At 41.0% G+C, this 8,838-nt stretch overlaps 1 long non-coding RNA gene across 1 annotated transcript; it reads left to right on the forward strand.

The window, feature by feature from the left end:
* Window positions 1-39: 39 nt before the first annotated feature.
* Window positions 40-7,931, forward strand: LOC120316458. Its single transcript, XR_005558965.1, has 3 exons — window positions 40-506; window positions 4,022-4,123; window positions 5,771-7,931. It is a non-coding gene; the product is annotated as an uncharacterized LOC120316458 (long non-coding RNA).
* The last annotated feature ends 907 nt before the right edge of the window (window positions 7,932-8,838 follow it).

The raw sequence follows: 8,838 nt of genomic DNA on the forward strand, positions 1-8,838 counted from the left end.
CGGGCCGCGCTCCTTCCTGCCCCTCTGATTGGCCATCGCCGAGGAGGGGGCCGGGCTAACAGAAAGGGGGCGCGTAGAGGGGCGGGGCCACGCGAAAAGGGCGTCGCCACTTCCGGTGACGGTTTCCGCCAACTTCTGAGGGAAAAGTTGGGCGTTGTTATCACCCGCGGCTTTGAGGCTCCTTGTTATTCCCGGCCGCGAGGTGCTCCGTCGTATTGCTTCCGCCCACCATCACGACAGCCTTGTGAGGTAGGCCGGGCGGAGCTGGAAGCCGGATCTCTGATCGCTTCAGCTCCACAGGCTCGCCTCCTTTCTCCGCCCCGCCTTTCCTTCAAGAGCTCGATGGTGCTTCGTCTTCCTGTTATTTATTCCCCATAGCGACAATCCTGCGAGGTGGGCTGGGCGGACCTGAGGCCCCCGCTGCGAAGTCAGGACAGGAGCTTGTTTTTCCCCCTTCTCAGGCATCCCCTTCCTGCTGAGCCGCCCAAAGGTCACCTGGAATGCAGGTAGTCCTCGACTTACAAGGGTTTATTTAGTGACTGTTCAAGGTTACAGCTGCACTGAAAAAAGTGACTTGTGACTGTTTTTCACACTTACAACCTTTACAACATCCCCATGATCACGTGATCAAAACTCATGTTTGGCAGCTGGTTCCTATTTATTATGAGGGTTGCAGTGTCCTGGGGTCACGTGATCCCCTTAACAGACATAAACACTGGCTGTCCAACAAAATGCAATTCAGGGTTTATACTTAGGCAAGAAAAAAACAAACAAATGCAGACTGCATCAAGAGAGGGATAGTTTTAAGAACATGTGAAGTGAATACCACTTTATAGCGCAAGGTGAGACTGTGCTTTAAATACTGCATCCAACCTAGTGCAGCCCTTTCCCCACTATCCCATCTGTAGATGGACCTTGAAGAGCTCTTAGTCCGGCACAAAGAAGGGGGGACAATCTCTTCTCCAAAGCTCCTGAGGGCAAGACAAGAAGTAATGGATGGAAACTAATCAAAGAAAGACCCAACCTAACCTGGCCGGAGGTTTCCAAATAGGGGCTAGGTAGTCTTCTGTCAAGGAAACGTTAATGGATTCCCAAACTAAGCAGGGCCTGGTCCAGATCTGTAAGGTCCCCACCCACTCATACATTCTGTGATACTTTTCTGTTACAGGTAAACCTCAACTTTCAACAGTTCAGTTAGTGACCATTCAAAGTTATAACGGCACTGAAAAAAGTGGCTTGTGACCAGTTTTCACACTTACATCCATTGCAGCATCCCCAGGGTCACGTGATTAAAATTTGGATGCTTGGCAACTGGTTCATATTTATGATGGTTGCAGTATCCCGGGTCATGTAAATCATCTTTTATGAACCTCTCACAAGCAAAGCCAATGGGGGAGCAAGATTCACTTAATAACCGTATCTCTAATTTAACAATTGTAGTGATTCACTTAACAACTGGCAAGAAAGGTCATAAAATGAGGCAAAATTCACTTAAGTGTCTCACCTAGCAACAGAAATTTTGGGTTCAGTTGTGGTCGTAAGTTGAGGACCACTGGTATTTTTCCCAGAGACAATACTGTTTTATTTCAGCATAAAGGAGATTACTACTCAAGGAAACAGGACAGTTAAGGAACGAACATAATCACAATTTGCTAAAAACAGAAGAATAGACCAAAAGCTGTCATTTTGAATGGATTAGTGTCTTCATTTTTGGTGGCATTTCAGAGCAGTTATGATCAATTATTAAGTAAAGAAGAAAAATTTACTGTGATATACACAACTATGATTTTCCATATATACATGCAGTTGTAATATATCATTTTTTGACATTTTAATGACATTTTAATCTGGTAACTCCTTTCATTTTGAGGTTATGTTCATGTATACTGTAGAAGCTCCCATCCACTTCCCTTCCCATGTCAAGTCATGGAAGAAAAATGTCTTTCCTTCCATATGGTAAATTAAAAGATATACAGTAGCCCAACTCAAGAAATAAGCCACGAAAGACAAAAAGGTTTATTCTGTAGTTGAAACTCTTCTGTTTCCAAAATCATGATTCATAGCTGGTGTATTGTGATCCAATGAATCTTTGCATAGAGATAAATCCCTCCCAATTAGTTCACAGATTTGAAATGGTAATAGAGAGCCACAGATTATAAAGATTTGTTTTATTTGTTAGATCATTTAAGTGCATCTGCCAATAGTTTTCAGGGTGTAATTTTCATAATGGGCACTGAGAGTCACTCTTTCTCTAGATCAGCCTGGCTGGATGAAGCAAAGAGAGCTTCATTGCCCTTTTGTGATTGTTCTGGCACCCAGCTGCTTCCTTCAAAATATGCCTAGTAAACCTATAACTTTATCTTCAAAATAAAAAAAAATATTGCATAAAAATACTGCTCTAGTATACATTGTCACAAGCTATGACATAACCTATTACATACATAGAAAGAGATCGTCCTGATTCTACTTTTAGTTTTACTTAGATTTCACTGTTATATATTTGTTAAACAATTCCAACATTGAGATTAAATTGCTAAACTCTACTTTTATATATCGTGCAATCTGACACCTGTATAAAAGGAAAAGTTTGGTGACCATGCAAGTATTTGGCAATATCACATTTGTCATTCTGGTGAGTTTTACACAGCTATTTTTATAAACAATTGAACTATTAAGGATTCCTGACTGATAAAATCTGTAACCATAGTATCTATGTGGATTACATGTAAAAAGTGGCCGGAAGAATACAGCGTTGCTGTATTTTTATTTCAGTACCCTGGACAGTTTTTCTCTGTCCTGCAAACCGCCTTGTTGAGGGCTCATTATCCTAGAGATATCTGGCACACTGGATTTCAGATGAATAAAATAATATGCAAAATAGACATATGTTACAGTGCCTAATATTGCACGTGCAGAATTTAAATTTTCCTGGTGAATAATTTTTGACTTAGTGAATTGTGGGTTTTTGCATTGTAAACACCCCCTACATCTGTTGTTTGATTTTTCTTCCGAAAGGCAGAAAAATTCGGCTTGTGTTGACAAACTTCTAAGTAAGCAGGTAAAAATGAAGTGCTGCAAGGATGAGGAGGCATAATAGAGGCAGCTCGCAGATTCTTTGCTGAGCCGCGTCACTCGGCTTGCGTTCTCTAAGGCAAGGTTTTGCTGGTGCAAATGCAAAACAAGCCCCACCAAGATCGAGATTTTGGCAGCCAAAGATCAGGAAGGCCAAACGGCCTGCCAGAGTTCATCCACTGGGTGGAGGGTCTTTGACAGGACAGCAGCCAGATTTCCCACCGCCTCTCGTCCTGATCTGTTGCCCATTGGCTTTTCATGCAGGACTAGGTTCTCTTTTGAACTGTATTTCTTTCCTAAAGCAAACTGTTTTTATAGAGTTTTGCAGTAACTTAATATATCCTGCAATGAAAGTCAGAGGGAGATATTAATGGCCGCTTTAGCATATTTTGGTGCAACGCCAAGAACACTCCTGGGAGAAAGGCTGTTACTCTGCAATGGAGGGTTCCCACATTCTCAATTCTCTTGGAAAGGTTGTTCCTTATCATTACTATGCCGTTACTCGGCACCTTTCATCTTCTCAACCCGCAACAACACATGTTCAAAACAGAAGTGAAGGGCATCCATCTTTTACCACAATTTAACCACAGGGCTTGTTAACATGGCCTGCTTAAATAAAAGCATCCTACTTTATTTTTAGGACCTGATCTTTGTCAGTGACAAAAGCAACGCCAACAAGGAGCATTTATTCAGAATTAATGAATTCAAGTAAATCATCGGTCAACTTTATTAAGTAACAAGTTATTTAATTAAGAATGGAGATGGATGGAGAACTCTTACGATAGGCATGATTTTCCAGGCAGCCTTTTTATCTTCTCTTGCGCCAATCCTGTTGAAATAAATGATAAAGTAAATACAGGAGGCCTTGAACTATTTTGAATATTGTATGATTCTAATAATCTCAGTTTTATTTTTGTTGGAATTTAAGAACTTCTTTTTCTTTCTCCAGGTTCTTTTATTCCTTTTTGTTCATCCAACCTCCTTTTTTGCTGATTGTCTCCTACATACCTGACAACGGGGAAAAAAAAGAATATACTAAAAACAATAACAGGTATCTAAACTGGTCAACTTGAATGTTAAACTCCCTTTACTTTGAGCGCGTTGCTGATTTTGACCTCAATAAAATTATTTGTGCCTGCAAAAGTCCATAACAATATTAAGCCCCATTTACCTCCAGGTTTTTCTTGTTGTCTTTATTTTTGTGAATTTGCTTTTATTAGAGTTTGGCACTGAGGTCAAGTACTGCAAATGCAAAACAGAAAGTGTGCAGGAGAGATATTGCCCTTGTTTTGGAGCACAAAGTATCTATGGGCCAACATAGATTCCCCCCCCCTCCCAATAATACAAACTAGCTGTGATAGGATTTGTCTTCTGGAACTTGAATTGTTATTTCTTGCTGTCAAATCTGCTTACTTAACTAAATCCAGATTTGTTGGTAATATTCTATCAAATACCTAGGATGGCTTGTAATTACCTCTTTTTATCTTCACAGCAACTATGCAAGTGTTGAAAAGCAGCAGCTTGCATGTTGTTGGCTCAATCCACCTGATCTCCAAAAAGGGTTAGAACAGTGTTTTTCAACCTTGACAATTTTAAGGCATGTGGACTTCAACTCCCAGAATTCCACAGCCAGCAATGCTGGCTGTGGAATTCTGGGAGTTGAAGTCCACATGCCTTAAAATGGTCAAGGTTGAGAAACACTGGGTTAGAAGATTTCAGCTCCTAATTTCTGGTGGGTCCAATGAGTGATTTTGCATTCCTGGTGAGCATTTTATTCTTTGGATCCTTCGATCTGTTTTCAGAGTCTTCAAACAGCTGCTCCCAGTGCCATTTTCTCCCTCCAACTTACAGGTATTCCTCAACTTAACGATCACAATTGAGCCCAAAATTTATGTTGTTAAGTGAATTTTGCCCCATATTGCCGCAGTTCTTGCCGCAGTTCTTAAGTGAATCGCTGCAGTTGTTAAGTTAGTAACACAGTTGTTAAGTGAATCTGGCTTCCCCATTGACTTTGCTTTTCAGAAGGTCGCAAAAGGGGATCACATGACCCCCAGGACACTGCCACTGTCATAAATAGGAGTCAGTTGCCAAGCGTCTGAATTTTGATCATGTGACCATGGGGATGTTGCAGTGATCTTAAATGTGAAAAATGGTCATAAGTCACATTTTTCAGGGCCATTATAACTTTGATTGGTTACTAAATGAACTGTTGTAAGTTGAGTACTACCTGTATATACTGGTAGTTCTTGATTTACAGCCATTCATTTAGTGACCGTTCAAAGTTTCAATGGCACTGAAAAATGTGACTTACAACCAGTCCTCGCACTTACAACCCTCACAGCATTCTGCAGCCATGTGATCAAAATTTGGGCACTTTGCAACCGACAGATATTTAGGATGTTGTTGTGTCCCGGGGTCATGTGATCACCATTTATGATCTTCCCAGCTGGCTTTTGACAAGTCAAGTCAGGAAGGGGAGCTGGATTTATTTAATGACCACATGATTCACTTTACAACTGTAGTGACGTGCTTAACAATTCTGGCAGAAAAGGTCGTAAAATTGAGCATGAGTCACTTAACCACCAGTCTCATCAATGGAAATTCTGGACCCAACAGTGGCATTTGGGTCCAGAACGGCCTGTACTGAAGAATGGCCTCTACTGATCCTACTTAGGAGTAGTTATTTTCATTTATGCAGAAGCAGGAAGTCTGGAACTCTCGTCTAGAAGACAAAAGATGCTTGGACACCATTTCATCCTCCATCTCATTTTCTTTGGGTCCTGCGAGAGATTAAATCCCACGGGCGCAGATTCAGCAGCTGAAAGGAAAAACGACCGAGGAATCAAATATGCATCTTTGGGATATATATTATTTTTCCAAGAGACAGGTTTCGAAAAAGGGTGAAGGTGGTGAGACTTGGGAGATAGAAAATGTCCAGCGGAGGTTTACAGCTTCAGCCTGATTAAAAGCCTGCACTTACCTTGCTGCAAAATCCAGAGTCATGATGTCTTCAGATCAAAGTGGGTTCTCCCCCCCCCTCTCATATTCTTCCACTGGGGGGGAGGGGCAGGAAACCATCTTGGCATCTGTTCTAGGCCATAATGAAGACAGATGGTTTACCTGGCATTCTCTCCTTCCTGCCTTCTGTCTACGGACAAGCAGATCATGAGCAAGGAGGGGGCATGGAGGCAGGTCACTTACACACACCGAACACACAGAGACAGTTTGATCTCCCCTGGGAGGGTGCCCTGAAGGGGACAGAAATGGAGAAGAAAACAGGAGGCAGAAAAGCAGAAGCTTGTGCCAAAAAGAGACGTCATTATGAACGGTAGTGTAAGATGGAGACCGCTTCTTTTTAAGTCACCTGCCTGCTGTTTAGCCAGGAATCTGCTCTCTGTATTTAGGAGCACCAAGGAGCCACTTTCAAGAGTGTGTGCACCTTTTATTACATTAGAAAGGAAAATGTCCTTTCCCACTTAGGTTTTTCTCAGTGCAAGTCTAACAGCTTGAAAAGAAGGGGCCTCGTGAAGGTAAAAATACAGAAATAGCCATTAAAGCAGACCAAAGGATCTTTGGACATTCGACTGGCCCCAGAGAGCGTAAAAGTAGCTCTCTCACAACTGGCTTTGAGAGGATTATTGCCTTCAGAGCTGGAACATATTCCTCATCACTAGAAATCATTGGAGAAAATACCGTTTTTTGGGGGGAGGGAAATGAACCCTGGAGTGACCTTAAATTTCAAACGTAGGAAACTTTCTTCTTTTCTCCCCCTTTGTTCCCATTGTAAGTTATTTTGGTGAGTCAAGCCTTGCCTCATCATAATAACAGTATAATGGGTTGGAAGGGACCTTGAAAGTGTTCTCGTCCCACCCCCTGCTCAAGCAGGAGACCTTATCATTTCAGACAACAGGTTGTCCAATCTCTTCTTAAAAATCATCATTCACTTGATGGGTTTCAGATTTCCTGCCCACTGAATTTTTTTTTTCCTGCCTGGACCTTGAGAGAAACCCCCTGAGACAGGAACACACAATCCAGGGTTACTCCTTAAGTTTAGATCCGGTCCTTCATCTTCCCTGCCAGCCATTCTTTCTGTGAGCCAATGCAGAGGATGGTGGATATTATTTTGAAAAGCGTGATTCCATGCTCTGCGGGTTTGCTATCATTTTAAACTGGTGAAAATATTGGGAGTTTTGGCAGCGTGTTATGGACACTGGCACCAAATGGCTATCTTGAGCTTCATTTTTATCTTCTCAAAATTCTTTTGTGGATCCAAGCAATCTTAAAATGAAGGTAATGCTAGAGCAGTGGTTTTTTTTAATAAAAAAAACAAGTTTTAAATTTCTAATTAAAAAAGTAATAAGGGGAACGGAGGGTGTGGGGAGAGTCTGGTAGACACCAAGAAAGGATTAACAAACTAATTGATGCCACTGGGCCCTTCCTAAGAAAAAATCAGCTATAAACTAAAAAGTAAAATATTTCATTCCACAAAGAATGAAAATGGGTCTTAATAAAAAGTCTGCTGATTTGTTAAGGATTCTAGATTCTTTCTTTAATCTCTTCCCTGAATTTGGTCAGGTTTTTTTTTTAGTCTGGAGAATCCTGTCTCAAATTCAGCAATAATGATGGACAAAGCTGGGAATAATATAGCCATTGTACACCAGCTGATTAACCACAATACTGTGGGTTTCTGGTAGGTTCTTTCACCACTGCCCCAAATCTCAGATTTACTCCTTAACATCCCCAGAAAAACCGTGAAAGAGCTGCTTGTGAAACAATCCAGAATCACTGCAGCAAATTAACTCAACCTTCCTTATCCTGGTGTTGGATTTTAGCTGCCGGAGTCTTCAGACAGTTAATCCAACCTCTGTCAGGCTTATTGGCAGCTGCCTAAAAGGGAGTCCTTTCCATGCATGTTCACAGTTTTTTTAAAAGCAAGATTTATTGAAAGGAATGGCACGGGGTTACAAGAATTTGAAGAGCTGAACTATTTCTCATTAGAACTAGTCTGTCCCCATATATGTTATTGCAAGACTTTATGTTTCTCTTTCTGGATGGACTGGCAAGGACTTTTCACCAAACTGGCAGTGATTGTTTCTATAACTGTCTCCTGGATTTTTTATCAGTCTTACATCCCTGGTAATTCCAGGAAGGAGGCTGATCATCTTGATCAATTATTCCTTAAAGCTTTCCAATTTGATAAGTTTTCCTTTCCCCCCCTACTCAGGCAAAAACTGAGTGAAATCAGCTGCATAGAGAGCAGAGTACAATGAATGTTTTTGCATTAGGACTCGGCACCTAAATCTAATATAAGATATTTGATTTGAGTTCTTTGGATTAGTAAGGAGAGATTAGCTGTGAAGGAGACCAGATTGTTATTCAGCATTATTAATGATGTTGTATATTCTTAGATTTTCCCCAAACTAGAAAACTAATACATTTTGCTTATTGGAGGGAAGGTGGGGAGGGGGGAGAAGCACAGAGTAATCTAACAAATATATAAATTCTTTGAAGTATTTAATATGTGTTAAGAAGACAGCATGATAAATTCAATATTGAAAAGCAATATCAGGTTTACAATTATTTGCCATTTATCATCGTTGATTGCGCAGACAGTATCTTATTGAGAAGGATAAAGCGATTCATAAAGAGAGTTCTGGTTAGAGAAGAAAGAAAATAAAAACGGGGGAAGACAGATGCAATCTTTGCTGCCGTTTTCACCAACCATTTTTTGTCCTTCCAAGAAACAAACTGCGTCTGGATTTTGTG

This window comes from Crotalus tigris, unplaced genomic scaffold, assembly GCF_016545835.1.
Source record: "Crotalus tigris isolate CLP2741 ecotype Arizona unplaced genomic scaffold, ASM1654583v1 scf7180000019364.2947544272:3078424, whole genome shotgun sequence".
Classification (NCBI taxonomy): Eukaryota; Metazoa; Chordata; class Lepidosauria; order Squamata; family Viperidae; genus Crotalus; species Crotalus tigris.